Source organism: Leptonychotes weddellii, chromosome 6 (genome assembly GCF_054177405.1).
Source record: "Leptonychotes weddellii isolate Sample4059 chromosome 6, ASM5417740v2, whole genome shotgun sequence".
Lineage (NCBI taxonomy): Eukaryota > Metazoa > Chordata > Mammalia > Carnivora > Phocidae > Leptonychotes > Leptonychotes weddellii.
Genome location: NC_138374.1, coordinates 83,481,724 through 83,493,571, shown reverse-complemented (window position 1 = coordinate 83,493,571; position 11,848 = coordinate 83,481,724).

The window sequence follows — 11,848 nt, the reverse complement described above, 5'->3', positions numbered from 1 at the left end:
GGGATCATGACCTGAGCCGAAGGCAGATGCTTAATGACTGAGTCACCCAGGCACCCCTGTTTTGTTTCTTTCAGTTAAGAATGATGAAGTGTAGGTGCGCCTGGGTGGCTCAGTCGTTAAGCGTCTGCCTTCGGCTCAGGTCATGATCCCAGGGTCCTGGGATCAAGTCCCACATCGGGCTCCCTGCTCGGCGGGAAGCCTGCTTCTCCCTCTCCCACTCCCCCTGCTTATGTTCCTGCTCTCGCTATCTCTCTCTCTGTCAAATAAATAAATAAAATCTTTAAAAAGAAAAAAAAAGAATGATGAAGTGTATTCATCAGTTTCACAAAATCTTAATAGTTTTCAATTCTGGATAATCTATGGACACTGGTTACAGGATTCTGTGCACTTTTTTGTACGGCTTAAATTTCTCAAAATTTTAAAGGCAAGTAAGAAAGAAAAAAAAAAAACCCTTTACAGTTTTTATAGAGAAGAATCCCTTTGCTCTTCCCATGGGTAGTCCTCTTGGAATGTCTGCAACTATGTCTTTTTTGACTGAATACAGTCGTTGGGCAACTGCCCAATCCAGCGTAGAAAGGAACTAACAGAGTTACAGTTGCAGAAATGTGATTTTCACCGAATTGACCTCCACATCGTGTGATGCTAGGGGATGGCCCAAGCGCAGATCTGGGGTCCCCCTGGCACACTCACTGATATTACCGCCAGGGCCCACCAGGTGGCGCGCTGTGCGGGCATCACAACTAGGGAGCAGGGCTGTCAAGCAACCCAAAGAAAAGCCCTTCTCAAAAGGCGCTCTTTCTCGGAGAGTTTTAAAGCTGCTCCAGCATATGAGATTTCAGTACTCATGCTTAAGTCTAGAGCTCTGAAGCAAGCCCCCTGCCCATGTCCCCCTACCGCCGCCCCCCCCCACACACCGACCCGGCGGCAGAACCCTACAATCGCCAGCAAATTAAAATGTATTTATTTTGGAAAATAGAACTCAGTCATACACTCATTTCCTTCTCCAACATTTCACAGCAAAATAAAGGTTGTATTGCCAAGAGTTATAAAATTAGAGAGGAAATGAAAATCTGTTATTTTCATAATAAGGTCTTTCCACTTAGCCAAAGTATTTTGAGTTCCAAAACAACTCCTATCCCCAAATGGTTGAGTTTTCATAGTGACTTACTGATTTTAAGCATTTGTCGTGGGCTCCTACTTAACCAGACTTTTTTTTTTTTTTTTAAAGATTTTATTTATTTATTTGACAGAGAGAGACACAGAGAGAGAGGGAACACAAGCAGGGGGAGTGGGAGAGGGAGAAGCAGGCTTCCTGCCGAGCAGGGAGCCCGATGCGGGGCTCGATCCCAGGACCCTGGGATCATGACCTGAGCAGAAGGCAGACGCTTAATGACTGAGCCACCCAGGTGCCCCTTAACCAGACTTTAAACACAGCAAATTTTAAGCGATGGCTATAACCTTCCCAATATTATATTAGATCAATATCCAATAAGCATACAAGCTATATGTAATATGTTCATAATATACTGAGCAGATAGGTAAGATATCCTTATTTTTCACTGTAAAAGTGGTATCAGCTGTAGTAACATTCATGTATTTAGAGGCATAGAAAATGAACATGATCATCTTCCTTTACCTTCCACTCTGTCCCAAGCCTTAAATTATTTAAGTTCCTGTTAGTAGTTTTTATACATATACTTGCAGACTTTTTTAAAAAAAAGATTTATCTATTTATCTGAGAGAGAGAGAGAGAGTGTGCATGAACGGGGCTGGGGGGGGAGAAGCAGAGGGGAGAGGAAGAGAAATCTTCACGCAGACTCCCCACTGAGGGTGGAGCCCTACCTGGGGCTCGATCCCACAACCCTGAGACCATGACCTGAGCCAAAATCAAGAGTCGGACGCTTAACCAACTGAGCCTCCCAGGCACCCCACACTTGCAGACGTTTTTAATGTATGATTTAATTTGTTCTTTTACTAAGTGGGATTTCACCATACACGCTGTTCTGAAAGATTCTTTTAATCACTTAACATTTTTATGGTGGAATACGCCGGGTCAGACTATTTATTCTCCTTAGTGACTGAATGGTATTTCTCAGAAAAAAAATAACAACAGCAACAATAATAGTACCAGAAAACAATTCCAGGGGCTCACTATGTGTCCGACTCGAAGCTCTCTCCACGTCTGGATTCAGTCACTAACGACAACCATCTGCAAGAGGTGCTATTTGTTATCCCCCCTACAGGTGACAAACCGAGTCAGAGATGATCAAGAACTTGCTCAGGGTCACACGGCTAGTAAGAGGTGGTGCCATAATTCAAACTCAGGCCATCTGGTTCCAAAGTCCACAGTCCTCACCAGCACATGACACTGATCACGCTATAAACTGCTCAACAGTCTCCCTGGAAATGGACATTAAGACTGTTTGCTTCCTATTTTATTTTATTTTTTTTATGTTCAGTTAAGCCACCATATGTACATCATTAGTTTTTGATGTAGTGTTCAGTGATTCATTGTTTGCATATAACTTACTATTTTAAACAGTTTAAACACAGTAACTATCCTCAAAAATGTGTTATCACTATTTCCTGAAGACTCATTTCTACAAGTGGGGCTGTGTGTACAGGGTACTTATAATTTTGGTAGGTAATGCCAGGCTGACCTCTAGAGAAGCTTCACCGACCTACACCCACCAACAACCCCACGCCCCCCACCCCCCGATAATGCCACACTCTTGCCCCCTGCTGCCCCTGGACGTTCTCGGTCATTCCTCTTTTCCCATAAGCAGACAAACACAACACAGAATCATGGTTTTGCTTGAATTTGCAGGGCCCTGATCACTTGAGTCTGAGCAGCATCTCACGTATGTACTGCCCATTTGCATTTATTGATCTCCGAACTCTACTTTCTCGCGCTTTGGCCCATTAGCTAGAGGTGCCTTTTCTTATGGATCTGTAGATGCTCTTTACGCGCAACCCAAACACACGCCCCGCTTCTGCCTCAGTGCATGCGCGACGACTCTGCTGGGACCCCCAACTAGCCCTTGGAGTCAGTGCTCCCTAACCAGAAGAGGCTCCCGCGTCAGGTCCAGTGGCTGAGCACAGAGCTCATGAAATTACACTTGCTTCCCCAAAGCAAAATCATCAGCACAGCAGAGAGATAACAAAGTTTATCTGAGGCCACAGCTCATGACCTTCCCATCATTATCCTCTGTGGTAAATATTGCATTGACCCCCGTAATACATTAGGAGAACAAACAAGGTGGGTGCCAAGAACATCTGGGTGGGGGTAGCTAGAGAAGGGGACCGGTTTGGGTTTGAATTCTGGAACCATCACTAACTGGCTGGGTGGTCAATTTCCCCCAGTCTCCAAGCTTCCATAGACCAAATCCCCGGGGAGGAGTTAGAGGACTTAAGGACAATGTCTATAATATTTATTATTATTGCTATTAATAATGTTAATATTATCGACGGTGGCTAAGGAGAGGCAAATGTTCTGAGCTGCCAGATGCAACTGACGTGACTGGCTTCGCTAGCTTATTGGGTACGGATAAAACTAGGTCATCTTCTTGTTAAAACTCACCTCTACCTCCACGCACCCAATGAGTAAGAAACCGATCTTTCCTTTCTGCCCTTCTCTTTCCGTGCCCGGGAGTCTCAGCTGTGCTCAGGAGAGCAAACTTGCTGGCTCCTGTCCTGCAGTGCTGACACCAGACTCCCCCTCTGAGGTCAGCAGGTTCTCCTACCACCAGCCCTTGTCCAAGACCATGTGGCCAGGCCTCTGGCACCGACAGCCCGCAGGTCCCCTTCCAAGCCACGGTGGTTCCGAGGCGGGGTGTGAGCCCGAGCGACATCCCTACAGAGGACTAGCCTCATTCAAGGGCTCACTGGTAGAGCTAGCCTGGGCTCTCAACTTTTCATCCCCTCCAACGCATCCCTCTCCAGACTGCTGGCCTCCCCCAGGGGGGCCATCTGCCCCCCTCACCTCCCTGCGCCCCAGCCCATGTCCTTTCTCTGCTGCAGACTGCAAGATTATGTCAGGAAAAAATAACGCCGGCCACTCGAGGATACCTTTTACTCCTCTCACTCAGATCTGGGCAGTTCCTGAGGATTCGGTCCCCCTTCTCGCGGCTTATAGGCAGCAGGAAGTGAAGCAGGTGAAGGCCCGTAACTATGATTCACTGTGGAGCTCAGGAAGTTCATTCCTGAACAAAAAGGATATAAAACATATTCCCTACTTCGCTGGAACTACCAGGTTCGATCATTCTTCCATGTCTAGGACCATAAATGCTACCCATACAAAATAAACAATGGCTGGATTCCTGAAACAGTTTTCTATAAACTGTAGCTGTTTCGGTGGTGGCATCCATTAGGAAAAAGCTGTGTCCTGAACTCTGAAGCCAATCAAGCGTGTTACATAACGGGCTGGAGAACAACCACGATGATGATTTTTCTTCGTCTTCCCTCCCTTCGCCACCCCAGGTTGTAGCGAAAGCAATTTGGCTTAATTAAGTCGGTGATGCGATGGAAGCTAATTGAAATCCTTTACTGGGCTGCTTTCACAAATCATCTTTTTGGAAATCAAAGGACTCTGAGAGACCAACCTGTTGGATTTCAACAACCCGCAAGATCACGCATTTTCCTTGGCAACTTGAAGTTGCCGAAAAAGAAACAAGAGCAGTGCTGCCTCGTTCGTGGAAGGGCAGGTGCTCGCACTGACCGCAGCTGTGTTCAAAGATGGAAAGAGGAGCCCGCACTCATTCCCGCTGCTCAACTGCCGAGGGCCAGAGGAATGGTGGATTTTTATGACTACCGATGTATGGGCTCCATAACCTCACGATTTTTCTTCATCTTCGCTCCCTTAGCCGCCCCAGATCCAAACATATTCCCAGATGGCTGAGGCACAAGGAACAGGCTTTGTTTGCCTGGATGTCTCCAGATGGCAGAGCATCCCTGTGAGTCTGGAGATGGATTCCAGAACTCTCCTGTAAAGTCCAACTCTGTGGCCAAATACTGGGCAAGGTGTGGGTGTATCTGTCTGCGCACAGGCAGGTTCTTGTTCACGGAGGTGTTGGATTGAAAATAAAATACTGTGTGGACCTACAGCCAAAATGTGAAGCTCTTCCAAGCTGCACACCCGAAACCTATGTAACATTGTGTATCAACTCTACTCAAAGAGAGGAAGAAAGAAAAGAAAAACAAAAACCAAAAAAGAAAAAAAAAATGTGGAGCTCCCTAGCTGATATTCCCAACTGGAGACTGGATTAGTCTGTTTCACGCAGCAGTGTCCTGGGCTTACATGAGAGCCATCAGTGACTATCTGACCAAAGGACTAAACCTGTAACAATTATCTGACAAAAATAAAGGTAAATAAGCCATATATACCATGTCTATATTATGCATATATAATATATACACACAGAGTAAGCCTAAAACATTTTCTTTTTCCTGGTTAAAAGTCTCCATCCTGGGGTGCCTGGATGGCTCAGTCATTAAGCGTCTGCCTTCGGTTCAGGTCATGATCCCAGGGTCCTGGGATCGAGCCCCGCATCGGGCTCCCTGCTCTGCGGGAAGCCTGCTTCTCCCTCTCCCACTCCCCCTGCTTGTGTTCCCTCTCTAGCTGTCTCTCTCTCTCTCTGTCAAATAAATAAATAAAATCTTAAAAAAAAAAAAAAAGTCTCCATCCACTTAATCAAGTATGTGTGTTCCAAACACGTAAGGATTTCAGATTACGGAGCCCAACTAACAAAGGACTTAGATGTGACCCAAGATAAAAGTTCAGGTTTGATGACTTTTTAAACAAAACGGAAGAATCATCTGAGTTTTAAAGAAGAGTTTAAAAGAGGGCACCTGGGTGGCTCAGTTGGTTAAGCGACTGCCTTCGGCTCAGGTCATGATCCTGGAGTCCCGGGATCGAGTCCCACATCAGGCTCCCTGCTCAGCAGGGAGTCTGCTTCTCCCTCTGACCCTCCCCCCTCTCATGCTCTCTGTCTCTCATTCTCTCTCTCGCAAATAAATAAAAAATCTTAAAAAAAAAAAAAAAAGAAGAGTTTAAAAGAGAAATTCAAAGAGAGAGATGCTTCATTTTACTTCCTTAATCTCCAAATATCTCGCGATCTGAAATGAGGAAGAAGAGGTATAAAAAAGAGAAAAGAGACAGAAGACAACATTTAAAAAAAAATGAGTAATAATGTTCAAGTACAAGCTAAAATAGAAGTCTAAAAGTGCATTCAGGAGTACTCTGATGTTTCATAAAAGCCCCCAAAGGATATTTCAATGAGCAGTACATCCCATGCCGTTGGAGTTCCCAAGTCTAAATTTAAAGAGTAAGATATCATCCTTTTGGGTCAAAAATAACCAAAAATGGTACAGGAATTATTTTTTTTAATATTTTATTTATTTGTCATAGAGAGAGCAAAAGCATGAGCAGGAGGAGCGAGGAGCCTGATGCGGGACTTGATCCCAGGACCCTGAGATCATGACCTGAGCTGAAGGCAGACACTTAACCAACTGAGCTACCCAGGAGTCCCTGGTACAGGAATTTAAAACAAGTAAGTAGAGAGCAGTAGAACTGGGAAAACAAAGACAGTGTAGTCCAGGCTATGCTTCAACACAATTTGTAGTATACCCTGGGGTAAAATGCAGTCACTCCCTTTTGGTCCAATTTCCCCCTTAACTTTGAAGTCAAGTCCCCCCTCACGGGGGACGGGAGTGAAGATAAGTAAGATGGTACACAGTACAGACAAAAAATGGACAGGATTGCTATTATAGTGGGCTTATCAGAAAAAATTATTTGGTTTGTATTTCCACTATTATCAAATAACAGTGTAGGATGTTCTGTAACATAGCATGGAGTCTATTGAAAAGGATAAAGATAAAAAGCGTTAAAAAAAAAGTTTTTCCCCCCAAAGGCAAAATAATCTTGCAAAGTATACACAGGAAGGACTGTTACTACAAGCCATGGATTAGCTCCAGTAATTAGGATCCTGGTAAAAATGTCTATAATCTTCCTGGGAACTTCAAAGCAGAAAATAAAAGATGGCTTGTGAGCACTAAAGGGATTTACGGGGCCAACAGGCGCTGGTATTTCATCAAAGTGCTGAGAAACACCTCTAGGAAGCAGGAAGAACTTGAAAGAGGCAACCACAGAAACTAATGAGTGAGCCTGGTTTTCTAAAATGAGTTCCAACTACCGGGGAATATTCCATTTCCCATGACGATAATTTTGCAGAGCGTAATCTATTGAGTTACAAACACAGATAAGTCCAGCACCAAATGGACGGCTAACCCATGTGATAACCCCTTTATTATTTAGGTGCCATCGATTAATTCCAAGGAGACGCTCCCTAGAATTAGCATCTTCAGGAAACTAAGTCAGAGCTAAGAAATGAATGAGAGACACACCTCAGTCTTTCCTCCAACTACCACTGGCCACCTCCACCCAGATTCCTACAGAACCTTCAAGCTGATGCGTGTAAGAGAGAACCCACCGTCATCCTTAAAGCTGCTCCTCTTGCATGGTCTACGCTCAGTGCCAACTACCACCACACTCCCAGGATTCGAGCCAGAAACCTGAACTGCCCCCCATCACTGCCCCATATTCAGTGTCACCAAGTACCTCCAAAACCACTTCTTAAATCCTCTTCAGGGCGCCTGGGTGGCTCAGTTGGTTGAGCGACTGCCTTCGGCTCAGGTCATGATCCTGGAGTCCCTGGATCGAGTCCCGCATCGGGCTTCCTGCTCGGCGGGGAGTCTGCTTCTCCCTCTGACCCTCCCCTCTCTCCTGTGCTCTCTCTCATTCTCTCTCTCTCAAATAAATAAATAAAATCTTTAAAAAAAAAAAAATCCTCTTCACTTAGTCTCAATTCCCACCGCCATGGTTTTAATTTAGCTTCTCTTGGTCCCCTATCTAAAATACTGCAGTGGAGTCCCAGCTGGTTTCCGTTTTCCTCAACCTCCACGCCCACTCTATCACAAGAGCAATCTTCCAAACACAGAAGCTGGGCAGGTTATTCCCCTGCTTAAAATCCTGTAGCGAGGGGCACTCGGGTGGCTCAGTCGGTTAAGGTCAGGTCATGATCTCAGGGTTGTGAGTTCGAGCCCTGTGTCAGGCATGAAGCAGCTCTCTCTCCCTCTCCCTCTGCCCCTACTCCCCCCAAAAATAAATAAAGTAAAATAAAATCCTGTAGTGAAAGCACAGACACCTCCTGATATGGCTCCTTCCTTGCTCTGATGTATCATCACCTCTGCAGCTGGTCCTCTTTCATTTATATCCATAAATACCATTCTCAAAATACATCATGCAGTTCCCACTCATCCACCAGACAAATTCCAAACCTGAGATCAGCTTCCCCATGAAGTCTCCTCTACCTGCCTGAGATTCACCGTTACCTTCTCTGGGCTACTTCTGTGGTTTACTTACAATTCTACCATGGTGCATAACACACCGCATTGTTGATATGTATTTATATGTATGATGTCCCATAATCGACAAGCTCTCAGAGGGCACAGCTGTTTCTTAATTATTCCTGTGTCTCTCAAGTCTAACACAGTGGCTGGCAAAAATAGCACTCAAGAAATGAATGCTGAATTGCAAAGCGATGGCCCCTAAACTCTGTCTCCCGAGTGTCAAATAAGACTCTACCATGAGGCTCAAGTAACAATTAGGGAAGCACAAAAAAAAAAGAGAGGAAAGGAAAAGGAAGATCAGGAAAGCAACAAAAGGCTTCACATTGATAGCAAATTTAAGTAGCTACCAACAGTGTTTCACACAAAACCTGTAACCAAGTTTACCAAGAATCCATGTTCACTAAAGTTTCCTGCCCAAGAAAGTTGCCTGAAGCACCTTCAACAGAGTAAACCAAACAGCAAGGAGACTGTCCACCTTGCTGTGACAGTCTGAACTGCACCCCCAAACTGGAAGCCCCAACCCTATCCCTCAGAATGTGACCCTTTGGGAGGTAAGATCTTTAAAGAGGTGATTAAGTTAAAAGGAGACCATTAGGGCAGGGCCCTAATCCAGTCAGACTGGAGTCCTTAGGAGAGCAGGTGGGGGTGGGTGTTGTCAAGGTCACGGTGTGCGCTCCCAGCCCTGGAAGGAAACCAACCCACCAGCACCTTGATCTTGGGCTTCCAGGCTCCAGAATGGCAAGAAAATGCATGTCTGTTGTTTAAGCGACTCAGTCTATGATGTTTTGTTTCAGCGGCCGTACCCTAGAGCCCTAGAACAGGGGATTTGGTAAGGAAAAGGAAAAACCTGGTGGTCAGGTGAACCCTCTTCCAGAATTGGAAAGGTTGACAGGTAGAAAAGGACTCGTCACTTTTTCTAGGATTCCTACATTCCAGCTCGGAATAAGGAAGGACTAATAGTAGGATTCATTACCTTTAAAGATAACCTTCCTGAAATTCTATGATCATTACAAAAGACATTCTTCTTAAGACATCTGATGACAGACAGGACTAAGATCTGCCTCTTAGGAGCTCAAAATACTTCCATGAAGGGCCGGTGTTTTATGCGGTACTTGATTTAAAATATCACAGTAGGGCAGAGACGGAGCCAGGGCAAGTCTGGAGTTGAGCCACTTCTGTTTAACCTCCTGGTCCCTCCCCACAACACACAGATTCCCTTTCCCCCACTGCTGACGTTCAGGGTGAAGGACTTCCTGAAAAAAGAATCCCAACTGTCCACTCACGGGGTTCACTCTATGGAGGCGTATGGGTGGGTGTGGGAAGAGCAGGGGAAGGAGGAGGGAGCTAGGAGGCCCTGGGCGGGACATTCAGTCAGGGCCAAGTGCTGTCTCTGGTACTGCGTGGTGGTCACTGGCTCAACCGCGTGAGCAAAGGACACATGACCAAGCGGATCATGGGCGTGTCGTGGGGACAGCAGGGATGGGTCAGATCAGGAAAGCTGCCCTTCTGTAGTCTGCACAACTTCTGGACTTAACAACGTAGTTTGGACCACTCTAAAAACAAAGAGAACAGTGGAGGCAAAATGCCTCAATAACTCTGGGGAAGCAGGTTACACAGCAGTAACCCCCTGGAGGGCACGGAGTCACCCTCACAGCGGGGCAGAGGAGGGGAATGGAATGCTAGCAGTGAGCACCAGCAGCTGAGAAATGAGGGGCTTGGCAGCAGAGGAGTTCAAGCGGTAGAGCGAGGACAGCCGTGCAGGCACAGCGTTAACTGATGGTCAAGACGGTGAGCCAGCACTCAGGTCATCAGGCTGAGGACAAGCAAGAGGTGGGGCCGGTGCCAGTGGTGGCCCAGGTGGGACGTGAAGGATAGCCGGGAGCAGAGGGATGGCAGCGTGAACTCAACCCTGGCGGAATCTGTCGGACCCCATGGGCTGCATCCTGAGTGCAAGGCTGTACTACTAGATATGGGGACTGTTGAAATGGGGTCTGAGTTCCCTCTGCCCCTCCAGCGGGCAGCACAGAGCTCTGGATGTTGAGTTTTAAATATAAATATGTCTTGGGAGGGGGGTGGGGGGACGGGTTAGCCTGGTGATGGGTATTAAAGAGGGTACGTTCTGGGGCGCCTGGGTGGCTCAGTCGGCTGAGCGGCTGCCTTCGGCTCAGGTCATGATCCTAGGATCCTGGGATCAAGCCCCGCATCGGGCTCCCCGCTCAGCAGGAAGCCTGCTTCTCCCTCTCCCTCTGCCTGCCACTCTGCCTACTTGTGCTGTCTCTCTATCTCTCTGTCAAATAAATAAATAAAATCTTTAAAAAAAAAAAAAGAGGGTACGTTCTGCATGGAGCACTGGGTGTTATGCACAAACAATGAATCGTGGAACACTACATCAAAAACTAATCATGTAATGTATGGTGATTAACATAACATAATAAAAAATATATATATATAAATGTGTCTTTATGGTATCCACAGCTGGTGAGGTTTGGGAACGTTTACTATGCAAAACCCCCACATTAAGAATATGTTCTTTAAAGCACATTTCGAAGCATATACTTATAAAGCAACCTGGTAGAATGCCATTAAATCTGGGCACACCGCCAAACAGAACACGACAGAAGAGTGGATCGGGAGACATTCAAGGTCAGCCAGAGCATTTCTGACTAATCACCATTGATGGGCTCTCAAGAAGGCTCTGCCCCTAAGCCCAGATCCCCAGAGAAAAGCTTTGTCTTAGGAAGGCCTTCAGAAGCTAGCTGAAGAGAACGTGTATCCGGAGAGAAACACGAAAGATGTAGCACAGGGTCCCAGAAATTCAGAAAACTTCTGGTTTAGTTTAGAGAAAACAGGGCAATCTGGGAGAAAAGGCACAGGAATGGGGCGCGTCCTGTTTCTGCCAGCAACTAGGGACTTGGCTTTACCTCCTACCTCTCTGTGTTTCCTCTAATATCTGGCAGCATTGACATCTAACTTACTGACCAACCAGTAATGTGAGGCTCAAATGAGAGAGGAGATTCTTCCTGAAAAGGTCCACACTTACAGAAATAAAAGGTATTATTTATCAAGTTCGATCACCTCCCAAGAAGTATCAAGTCCCGTTCGTCGTCCGTGGGAAATTTACTGAGGGTTTATTATACTGCACAGATGGCAGGGGGGCCAACACAAAATATCCTAGTCCTTTGTTCTCACAAAGGTGTTTGTGAAAAAAAAAATTGTAATACAGTTAGAGAATCATTATAGCAGAAATAAGAAGAAAGTATCAGAAATAGAAAAAGATGATATGAAAAGTTCTGCTATAGCAGTATTTAAACAAATGTAGACAACGTAATTATCCAATAATAAAGTACTCAAAGAACTTACAGAACATTCATATGATAGAATGCTAAATAGCCCCAAATAGAGGTTTTTCTGAAGAAGCTTTAATGAAAGGGGCAGAGCAAGA